Consider the following 12,458-nt stretch of genomic DNA (forward strand, 5'->3'; position numbering starts at 1 on the left):
GTCAGTATCATACAATCTAGCATATATCGCAACAAAACTATAGGTGCCCAACGTTTTTCACAAAAATGTCTGCCAAACCAAACATAACAAATCTTGTGAAGATTTTCGTTAAACTCGAATGATTCAATACAGGTGAATCCAGTCAGATCAAAATCAGGTAATGGTCCATTAATTGCCACTCGCGTCATCTCGTTTGTAGGGTGACCAAATCTTTCAATGTACGTAGAACAATCTCCGTATCCCAGAAAACTTCCTGGATAACATGCAACCATATCAACCGAAATAACATCATTGTAATTGTATTTGGTATTCCATAATCCGCCATGTCCATATTCGACGCAACTTGCGCGTACGTCCTCGAGTAAATCAAATCGTGTTGGTTTCCATGAATTTCGTTCTCTGGCGAAATGAGCCGCAACAGATGGAACGGTAAAACAATTAGTTAGTAATTTTTCAGTATTTTCCGCGTGCTTGCACTGTAAAAACGTCGCAAGATTTTTCATCTCGTCATGGAGGGATTCTGTGCGATATATTTCACCGTTTGGTTTGACAAACTGATCAAATTCACCCTCCTCATTACTTTTAAATAACCATACCGATACAGGATCGGTTTTACTTATTTCGTTGATAAAATCAAACATACTATCTGCCCCAGAATTATCTGCCACAGAATTATCTGCCCCAGAATTATCTGCCACAGAATTATCTGCCACAGAATTATCTGTGGGGTAAAATCTAACAGTTCGATCACGTGGAAATATTGTTACCGCGTTAGTCCATGCGTGCGCGTTATGATTGATAATATTTATTGGAGCTCCTTTCGATTTATATTTCGACTGGTACAGTACTTCTCCCGTTATTGTCGCCACAGTTATTGGAAATTTTAATATTTTTCCTAACTCAGCAACATCTTTTATTGTAGCACCGGTGTCCTTAACTGAATCAGCCCACGAGTTTATTTTTTCACGCCTTAAATCAGTTAATCCATTTCCACGCATCGCGTTTGTAAAGTGTTCTATTACTCGTTCAGCTACACAATTTAACCTTGAAAATTTCATCGGCGCTAGTTTATCAACGTTAGGTTTTTTATTTATCTCATAGATTCCATAAATAACCGCCGTTACAGGATACGCTCGTTCATAATACGGTTTATCAATACCTGTCAGTAGACCCGGTCTGGAATTTTTACTTAATATGATAGTTTTATTATTACCAAGGACAGGATCATATTTGTCACGGATAATCCAACTATCTGTTTCTGTTAATACAATAAATTTTACTCTGAAGAAATATTTTTGATTGCCCTCGTATTCAGCGATGTAGTTAATGATAGTTGCTGCTCGCTTGTCGTTCATTGTAGCGTCCGTGACAGCGTCCTTGACTCCGTCAGTGCGTATAATCTTGAACGTTGACCATGTATGAGATGCACCATCCGTGTAAAATTCTTTCTTGGCGTCGTGAATTTTCGAGATCAAACTTTTATTTTTCGGATCAACCAGATCTCGCACTGGCAAGTCAGAAGATAATCTGTCAAGGTTGAATTTATACTTAACAGGCCTAGTTTGGGATAATCTCTCAAACTCGTTCATATAATTAAAACAAATATTTAAATAAAGAAAATTATATATATATATATATATATATATATATATATATATATATATATATATATATATATATATATATATATATATACAATGTCCCAATGCAGATGGTTGATGATCGGCTCAGTAAGTCGATGCAACAAATCCTGTAGAAAGGAATTTTGTTGGATGCACTCACAAAACATACGACGAGGAAGTCTAGGACCAATACCATGTCTACGGTGTGGTATTGGAGTGCGAGAAAAGACAGAATTATGTGGGAAGTGCGGCGGGAAACGGTTCAGAGAGCTTAAAAGATATTATGACAAAAAAAATAATAGCGGTGAAAACGCTATAAAATCCGTGAGGGATTATATATCAAGATTTCAGACAAACAATGATTTAAACATATAATATTATTATAATGGAGCAAAATATATTTGTCCCACATCCTGTCATAACAAACTATGAATCAAATATTAATGGTGTCATCAGACACTGCAAGTTGAAGAGACCAGTTGGCGTTGTTTCTAATACTGGCTATCTAAGGTTCACATGCGAGGGGGGGAAGAAACATTATCTATGTCATAGATTTACGTACGAGTGTCACAAGGGTTTGATCAATGATGGTCTTGTTATTGATCATATTGACGGGGACACTCAAAACAATAATTTATCCAACCTTCGTGTTGTCACATACAGCGAGAATAATACACGTGGAAATACAGGAAGATATAAGACAATCGGAAAGAGGGCGGTAATTTCCACAAACATAGAAACCGGTAAAGAAATTATGTTTCAGTCTATGAACGCGGCTGCGACATATTTTGATATTAACTCGCGTGTGGTAAAATACGTCGCAGATAATATAACCAGATCTACTTTCTCGAAAAAATATAAACTGAAAATTATCTTTAAGTATCAATAACTATCATCACCACATTATTAACTATCATCACCACATTATTAACTATCATCACCACATTATTAACTATCATCACCACATTATTAACTATCATCACCACATTGAATTAATTTTTTTAATTTATGTCACAATAGGTCCTCCATACACTACTGAATTTTTGATTATATAAGGGAGATTACTTTGTAATATATAGTTTTCTTCGTAGATGGTTGGTTTTTTATGATCGTAATTAGTCAGTTTAACTAATTACATCGTAACTAATTACATCGTAACTAATTACTCGTAGAAGTATTATTTATGTTTTTTAAATATTTTCCCATCATACAACACATGATAATGTTATTGATCCGTAGGAAGCTGTGTGTGAAACAGAAACCGTTGCTCATTGTAATCGACCTGCAGTTGTGTGTTCACTGAACTTACATTCTGGAAAGTTCTTTGACTGGTGCATTAATGCCACTGTTATTATTGATTCTCAGTCTACTTAGGAAACCCGCTACAAATACAGAAACTATTATTCAGAAACTGTTATAAATACAGAAACTATTATTCAGAAACTGTTATAAATACAGAAACTGTTATTATTCAGAAACTGTTATAAATACAGAAACTGTTATTATTCAGAAACTGTTATAAATACAGAAACTGTTATGATTCAGAAACCGCTGTTTAGTGTAAATATTGGTTCCTTAGCTATATAGCTAGCTATATATTAACTTCCGAAACATATGTTCGTAACAATGTTTGATAGCTCGATCAGTATGGTATTGGACTGTGGCGCTCGCGGTCCAGGATCGAATCCCCATGGCTGACAATTTGTCGGTGGTGCGCATAATTGCGATTTTTATAATAGTGGGGGGAACCGCAAGAACCCACCCCGCTCAGCAAATTCACAACCACAATATTGACTTGTGGTTGATACATATTTTCGTATCACCCACTGGATTAATTATTGTGGGTGTGATTTTGCTGAGCGTATATGTTTGTACTGTCCTTAGTTAGTGCCGTCCATGCATAATCTGAGCTCGCTAATACACTCGATAGGGGCTCTTCATTCATAATCTGAGCTCGCTAATACACTCGATAGGGGCTCTTCATTCATTGTATATAACCATTTCATTGTATATAACCATTTCATTGTATATATCCATTTCCTTAGTTAAGTTATATGTTTGTGCCGTCCATGCATAATCTGAGCTCGCTAATACACTCGATAGGGGCTCTTCATTCATTGTATATGTTGTGCTGTCCCTGAAACATCCCGACGAACTCGCTAATACACTCGATAGGTGTTCTAGGGATATTTTTTTTTATTTTAAAGATTTATATATTATATAATGAACCATGAAAATATCAATGATGTAATTGTCGCTATTAGAAAGAATTAAGTCGTTATTATCCCACGAGTATGAGGCAAAGAAAACGATTAGTACTCGCATAAGACTATTAAGAAAAATTATGTCAGAGAGTAACTTCGTTACTGGTGAAACGATCCAAAGTAGTAATTTTGAAGATGACTGAGATCTTTGATCAGAAATATTATTTCTGAATTTGATGGGTTAGTAATTTGTTTTTTTTTTACTGAAATTTAACAAATTTGTACAAATTTCTTAATTTGACTACCATTTACCCCATCAAAAGCATAAATTTGTACAAATTTCTTAATTTAACTACCATTTACCCCATCAAAAACATAAAATTGTACAAATTTCTTAATTTTGACTACCATTTACCCCATCAAAAACATAAAATTGTACAAATTTCTTAATTTTACAAATTATTTATTTCTGAATTAATTTATTTATTTACTGAATTAATTATTTTTTTTTACTAAAATCAAGAAAAATGCGCAAATTACTTGATTCTGACGGGGTAGTTGGTAGTCAAAATCAAAGAAAAATGCACGAACTACTTGATTTCTGACGGGGTAGTTGGTAGTCAAAATCAGGAAAATTGAGCAATTTCGTTGTATTTTAGTAAAAAAAAAAATAAAAATCTCAGTAAAAATAATATTATTAATAAATAAAATTAATTTATAATAAATAAAATTTGTTAGGAACAATTTGACAAGGTTAGAACTTTCTTATTTCTGACGGGGTAGTTGGTAGTCAAAATCAAGTAGTTCGTGCATTTTTATGTTTCTGAGGGGGTAGTTGGTAGTCAAAATCAAGTAGTTCGTGCATTTTTATGTTTCTGAGGGGGTAGTTGGTAGTCAAAATCAAGTAATTTGTACAATTTCAGTAAAAATCAGGAAAATTAATAAATATTATTTTTTTTGTGATAGAAATTTTAATTTTACTTTCATCGACTAGCTTTTTTAGTTGCCTGGGCCGATTAATTTGTACCAAACACAAATTTGTGCCAGTAATAATAAAATATTTTTTTAAGTTGATCGAATTTGATTCTGATCTCTGTTACAAATGTTCTTCTAACTGTTAAGAAATCCTCGCGTGTAAAACCCTCCATTACATGAAGATCTACGACAAAAGTCCTTACGACGGAAGTCTTTACGACTTTACATACAGATTTATTACAAGCTCCTCTTCACGTATGTCAATCAAGCGATTAAGATGGTCTGTGAGTTTAAAACTGATTCGCGTTAACATATTATTGTGACACCGCAAATACACGGGATTAGTTGGTTCTTGCACGATTAAATTTCCAGGGGGAACTTGTGGTGTGAACGTGTACAGGATGTATCCTTGTTGAGCTTGATTTGATCTTCCGAGATCTATTTGATAGCTGCCATCGATTACGTCACAAACCAGATTGACCCCGACCGTCGGTGTTATATTAACGATCCGCGGAGATACGTGTCTTCCGCCGCCGTGTGGATCATTATCATGTCTAAGAACAGTTGGAGGTGGAATTAATTTTCTCCATGCATCGAGTAGTTTAGGAAAAAACTCATCAATGACATCATTGATAGATTTTCTTAACTCGGTTACACTATACCCGGGAAATTTATAATTCGGTACATCGGCTTCTGTTAATTTATATTTTTCTAACCATTTATATACATCAGGATTTTCAGGTGATTTTAAAAGACTAACCGTCGCCTGAACTATTCGGTTATTAATATATTCCATATCTGATATAAGCTGATTTAATATTTCCCCACGCGTGATGATTTTTTCACGCGATGACGCTGATATGTCAAAAATATGTTCGTTAAAATATTGATTTAGTTGATCTAGTTGTTTTTTACACTCTTGATTGATTTCCTGAAAATATTCAATAATCGTTTCTCGATAAAAACCCCTAAAATGTCCTGTTTCTCCCGGATTTTTAAAAAACCATGCCTCAATTTCACCGAAGAAGGTAAAATCGTGAAACATTGATTTATTTTTTATAATACGTAGTTGTTCCCCGTATGATGGATTAATTTCATGATATGATTGTCTATCCGTGACATAATCAGACTTTTTCGGTTCTGGTGGTATCGGTGTTATCGGTGGTGATATTTCAGGCCAACCTAGTACGGATCTTATCGTGGACTGATAAATATCAACGGCATAATCAGGCGAGTTTATTTCAATCGTCGAGGACAACGTCGGCTCATGAACGTTTATTGATATTTTTGATTCTTTTCCTGTTATTGATTTTATTCTACGCGCAAATTCCTCACTGATCTCTTCAATCTCATAACTGCCGGTTGGTATTCCAACAACAACCCAGTCAGGTGTTCCATCGGGTTTGTTGTTGTTAGTAAATACGAGCGAATTATTTGCTGGTGTACCATTAAATGATTTTGATCTGATATTTGGCCAGCTGTAATATACTCGTAATTGTGCTAGTGCTATTTCTTTTACTGGAATTGCAGTAGGAAAATTAACACTAAATTCAGGATTAGTTGAACTTACGAGATCATCGTTATCTTTGGCGGAGTTGTGTTGGTCACGATCTGCTGGAGTAATTCTGTCATTATTGATACTTGTATCTTTAATACCTTCATCGTATATTTTGGTTATCATTGAAAATTCGAAATCAGATATAATTCCATCACTGAGACTCGCTGATAACAACGAGGATAATTTCGAGTATGCTACCGTCGCTGTATGTAATTTTATTTTGTAATCGGATAATTTTTCGTTTGTACAAGTACATATTTTTTTGTGATGATACCAAGCACACCTGCAATAGTTGTTGCTGCTGAAATACAGATAGTTACAGCTCCTGGTGCCATCGTTGTCAACGCTGATAATATTACACCGGTTCCAGCAACAACAGCGGATACTGAATAAACAATCACATCAACGATAACCAATCGTCGTCGATATTTTTTTACTTTTACTGTATATTGATCAACTTGATCTTTTAGCGCCGCCTGCCATTCACGTGCTTGATTGTATCTGTATTGTGCACCGTCCATATATTTTTATGCAGTAACCAATTGAGGTGTTTCAGCTACAAATTCCAAACACCACCAGAAGGATGTTGCGGTTAATTTCTTATCATCTGCTTCCAGAATAAATATTTCTTCGGTTCCGCTATTTAATACAACAGATACAACCCCGGAAAACCTGTCTGTGGAATGACGCCATGGAAACGTTGTAAATATTTCAAATTTTGCAGCACTGAACACAGACAACCTGTACACCCCAGTGACTGTTGCGGTATATTTGATAGTATTATTTTGCTGCGACCATGTTGCAAATCCCGATGATACCGTGCATACGATGTTTGTGATATGCCCGGGAGTTATTGCAGCTGGAATTTTAATCAAATTTGTTTTGCTGACAATCTCAGGAATTCCCGCTACGATGTTTTGCTGTCTTTGTTTGATCGTGTCTAGGTCAGTTTTGATATCAACGAGTTTCATGTCAATGGCGCGTGGAGTACCGAAGAATTTATCTATGGTATCATCGATTTTTTGAAAATTTCTTCGAAATCTTCCAAAAGCTCCTGCGTGAACGTCATACTCAGCCCGTAACGTGGATAATTTACCGTCTACGGTGCCATAGTTGACATCGACGTATTTTTTTGTTGCTGCGTCTTCGTCAGATGTTGGATCTTTTAAAACTACTATTTTGTTCCCGTTCATGCTAAGTTCACCTGTCATTGTGTCACCGGTGTTTCTCACGCGATTAGCAACACTTTTTGCAATTTCATCTCTAATGGTTTTAAGTGACATACTTGAATCTCTGATTTTGCCGCTATCAGTAAACACGGGAATATTATCTGTAACTGCACCAAGTACTCGCCGGACTATATCATTCCATTTGATATTGCTGGTTTTTAGTTTACCATTTCGATCTTGAAAAATAATAACTTCATCTGGGTCAACTCCAGCCAGGTTCATAATATCAGCGAGGTCATCTTTAGTCGCATACTTTGACAGATCAACGTCGGATTTTATTTTCTTACTAGTAGAAGATCTTCCGTAAATGTCAACCATTATAATAAGATCCGTTGTTTAAAATGCTTTACGCGCAACATATCGGTTGCTTGTATAATCGTGCACGACTTTATGTGGCGGCCTGGATGATTTTGATATAGCGTCGAGTACATTAATTACTTCACGGCCGCATATTGGCGGATCTGTCATTGTTTGTGTGGGTAGCGTTGAATACCAAACTTTGTAACCTCTAGTTGTTGCGTGGAGTGGTGCGACATACTTGATAAATTCAACAGGTGGAGCTAACCCGTACGAATCAAAATAAACAATTCCACGCGGATCAACCGCGTATGATACCCAATGAGTACCAGGTCCAGAACGTTTGTCAAGATTAATAATACCTGTTTCTAGTTTGTTTGGTTGTTTCGGTAATTGATCTCGCATAAAAACACCTCTAAAGGCAGATATTTTTAATTTTTTAGCAGCATCAAGTAAATCAAAATTTGATGATGGAACGTCTAACGAAATGACCCTGGAAGCCTTAGGCCTCTCCCACAACGAGATCCTGGCAATCTTAGACCGCGTCCCTTTTTTTTGTATCCCCGCCCTGTTGCTTTCTTTAGTGCCATTCCAGCGGCTGTTCCAACAGCACCTAACGCGGCCGCTTTTGCTACGGCTGGAGCAGCCGCAGCTATTAATGCCGGAATGGCCGCAAGTAGTGGAAATATACCACCCGTTTTAACCATGTCTTTGATGGCGCTCGGGGAGAGATGGAATTGAACTCCAGTTTTTGATTCTAGGGCTTTATTGAAATGTTTAATCTGATTATTTGTCAACGATAATTTGTTTGGACCACCACTAATATGATCTCGTTTTAGTGATATTTTAGTTCCGCATTTGTTGGCGGTTTTTGATTGAAGCTTTTTTACCTGACCGGGGGTCAGAGTAACATTAACATGACTATACGACATTTTTATATAAAATATGTTTTTCTAAATAACACGATTAAAGATTTTCCACCGGTGCATCAACGATCCTCATTCGACCACTACCACCTTCAAGTAACATGGCCTTGTCGCTAAGTATGACCGCGATCGCTTTGTAGGCGCCGCGAACAATTGGTGGACCGGGTATATCAGGAGGAGGGTTAGTAACATGAGCTCGAAAGTGTATATCAACAACAGATTGTTTGGATAAATCAAGATGTTCTAGTGAAAAATAATAAATCGGATATAGACCTGTAAAATCTAGTTGTGATATTTGCAACCCGGTATCTATATTTTGATCACGTCCCATGAATGACATGAAACGATGATATGCGCGCGCTACATGATTTTGAACAAAATTTAGTTGTATATCCTCGGATGGTTCTTGATGTCCATTTATCCGTAAGGAAACTTCATTAACTCCAAGGTTGTCAAATATCATATGTGAACGTTCTTGATTATTCGTCCGAGCATTATCTTGTAGTGCAATAAAAATATGTCGTGGTGCAGAAACACCCTGTTGTGATGCTATATGCCATGTAAATAAACCATTAATATTGCTTTGAGCAGCATCTGTGGTTACTGTTAACCATGATAGCAATGATTTACCGCCTTGATCCATAAAAGATAGTAATTTTTGTTCCTCAGTAATAGATGGAGTCATTACTGGCATCCACAATGAAAGTTTTGATATATTTACTTTACCCTCAGCAACACCAGCACCTCGCCAGATTGCATCATTATCATCACCTTTTCTTACGAGCACAATTGTGTGTTTAGCTCCAAAGATGACTTTTCTAACATTTCTGCAAAATCCAAAGATGTGAGATAATGGAATTGCACACGAAAAATTTCTATCATCTCCCGACAGTGCTGATCGGCGTGTTGCAAATCCCAGGTTGTAAGTCGCATTAACGCTTTTTATAATATCATAATCAGCACCTGGTCTGTCTGCGTGCTCAAAATCAGCTGGTTGTGGATTAACTGCAGTATTTTGTGTTACCAGTACTTTGGTATACTGAACATGATCAGCGTTGTTGGTAATATCCTTAGCAAACATCATTGTTGGACCAGCTGATCTTGTAAAGTCGTCAGAATATCTCGCCAGACCAATTATTGTTGTAGCAACGTCGACATCATTCTGAACTGATTCAATATTTTTTCCATCAGTCATATATGTGGCGCCACTAAATAATGCCATGATCCCGTTGTTGACAAAACCAACACGCAAATTAGCAGCATATGCCGTATTAGCTACAACATTCGTTACAAGTCTACCTTCTACTTCAATAAACGCTTCAGCGGGCAAGAAATATCTACTTGTATCATGAACCTGTAATTCGATTCTCCCCCGCTGATTTGGTAGTCTTGCGTCATAAGAATAAAATTGATAATCACGTACTGACTCGTACTTAAGGACAGGTGCCTCCATATCAAATGCTGGGTCTGATTCGCGCCTGAACATTTTTATTATAGTTACCATTTTTCCAAATGATGATCATCGTCGACGAAGACCACTTCCTGCTATTAAATTTGCTGTTATATTTTTTTTTTCTGCTTCTTCAGATATCGCCGCTAGTTTTTGATTTGCAGCCTGATTTATTATTTTACTTACGTCTGAGGGCATCACCTCAGTACTTGCCAGTTTCACCGGTGGTTGTTGTTTTCGTCGCAATAATCGTGCTAGTCTTTCTTTGATCGCCGAGAACGCCTTACCAGCAACATTGACAATTGCACCAGGAGCTTTATCACGAACAATATCAATAGCCTTCATCGATAATTGTTTTGCAACAGGTGCTACTTTTGGAGCTATCCTCGTGAATAATCCCCGAATGACATCACCAAGTCCATCTCCGTAAATAACACTATAGATTGGTAATCGTGAGTTTACCGCTCTAACCTGTGTGGGTTTACGATGATTATCATGCACAATCATCTTATTTTATTTACCATTTATCTAACAACTAGTCATCAACGAGCTCATCAATAAGTTCTCGGTAAACGCCGATATCCATGATGCCACCTTGAAATAGTCGCCGACAAATATCAGCTGCTTCATTGGTTATTTCTGGTGAATTATTTCCAGCACGTTTTCCTCCTATGAGAACTTCTAACCGTGACACGTCATTGATGATATTATCAGGACAAATAAAATTATTTCCCAGACCACTGCCAGTAGCTCCTTCTTCTTCTGATTTCTTAAATAGTCTTAAGGGTGATCTTTTCTTAAATAGTCTTGAGGGTGATACTTCTTCTTCTTCCTCACTTATTGTTCTGAGAGATTTTGGTTCTTTTGTGCAAGATACATGTCTATTTTTCTGCGATAATCATTATATACCTCATCACTAGAGTAAACTCTATCTTTATTGTAATATATACGATATATCCATTTATACCAGATTTCAGGATCACTAATACGAGTGGAACTATGTTCAGGTCTTAAAAGTTCTTCTTTTTTATTAAAACTTTCTACTGCAAGTTTTGATAACGTATTAATATCCTCAATTTCTTTTATGAACTTGATACCCGCACTAGTAAATTTATTGCTCAGCATAATCATTTTCCCTTCTTCTGATTTTGTTGATTCACGATCTTTCATATCACCTATCGCAGCACGAAGTTGTCCAATTTCTTCAAGTATTTCCTCACCAACAGGTGGAGGCTGAGCCGCAGCTATTTTCCCGGCTATGCCAGTTGGAAGATCTCGTAAAATCTTCTTTGCCTGTTTAGTTCTTCTTGCTATTTTTTCAGCCTGCGCCGCAGTTTGTTTTGATACCGGAAGAAGATCTTCTTTGATGACAGTTGTAACTTGTTCAGTTGCTGCAGTGACGGGTTTAAATAGTTTTTTAGTGTCTTCTTCAAACTCAACTTTTGCTTCTTGCTGCGCTTGCAGATTTTTTCTAAATGAGTCTTTGACAGGAAGAAATTTTTTAATTGCTTCTAATCGTTCTCGAGCTGTTCTTGCAGTATGAGATTCTGGATGTATCATTTTATTATAACATGATAATTTAATTAATATCAGCAGAAGAGGAGCAGCAGAGAGGGTACCTACCAACGTTGGTCGTCAAAAAAATAAACAAGAAATAAATAAACACGTAGAGTACTTTATTTTTTCAGCTACTATTTCGAACTGAGGTTTTATTAGCACAATCGGTCATTGCAAAAATAAACATCTCAAGGAAAGTTCATTTGTAAAATCTGGACCTTTCTACGAGATGATTTATTTGTTTGTTTTATTTGTTTTGTCGGAATTCTATGGTCTGTTCACCCTCTCTGCTGCTAACGCTATATAATCTGACGGTCGCATTGGGTCTGGGTAATGTGCACAAATACTCCATCTATCGCCTTAGGGATTTTTATTTTATTTTTTTGGAAGAGAAAGAGCATCTGTCCGGTACACTCTCCCCAATACCAATATTTCTTTCCTTCGCCCATTTTCCTTTTACTTGAGACATCATCGCGCTGATTGTCACGAATATTTCTAAGAAATAGATATCACTCCATCATGTAAACAAAGTGATGTTTTCTAACATAATTTCAATGATTTAATTGGAATTTGGTAATATGTGCTGCTACAAACTGCTTAACAGCAGTACGTCAATAGCGAAGTTGTTACATTGTATTAC

The sequence above is a fragment of the Sinohyriopsis cumingii genome, chromosome 9, assembly GCF_028554795.1.
Source record: "Sinohyriopsis cumingii isolate HCF-2022 chromosome 9, ASM2855479v2, whole genome shotgun sequence".
In the NCBI taxonomy this organism is placed as follows: domain Eukaryota; kingdom Metazoa; phylum Mollusca; class Bivalvia; order Unionida; family Unionidae; genus Sinohyriopsis; species Sinohyriopsis cumingii.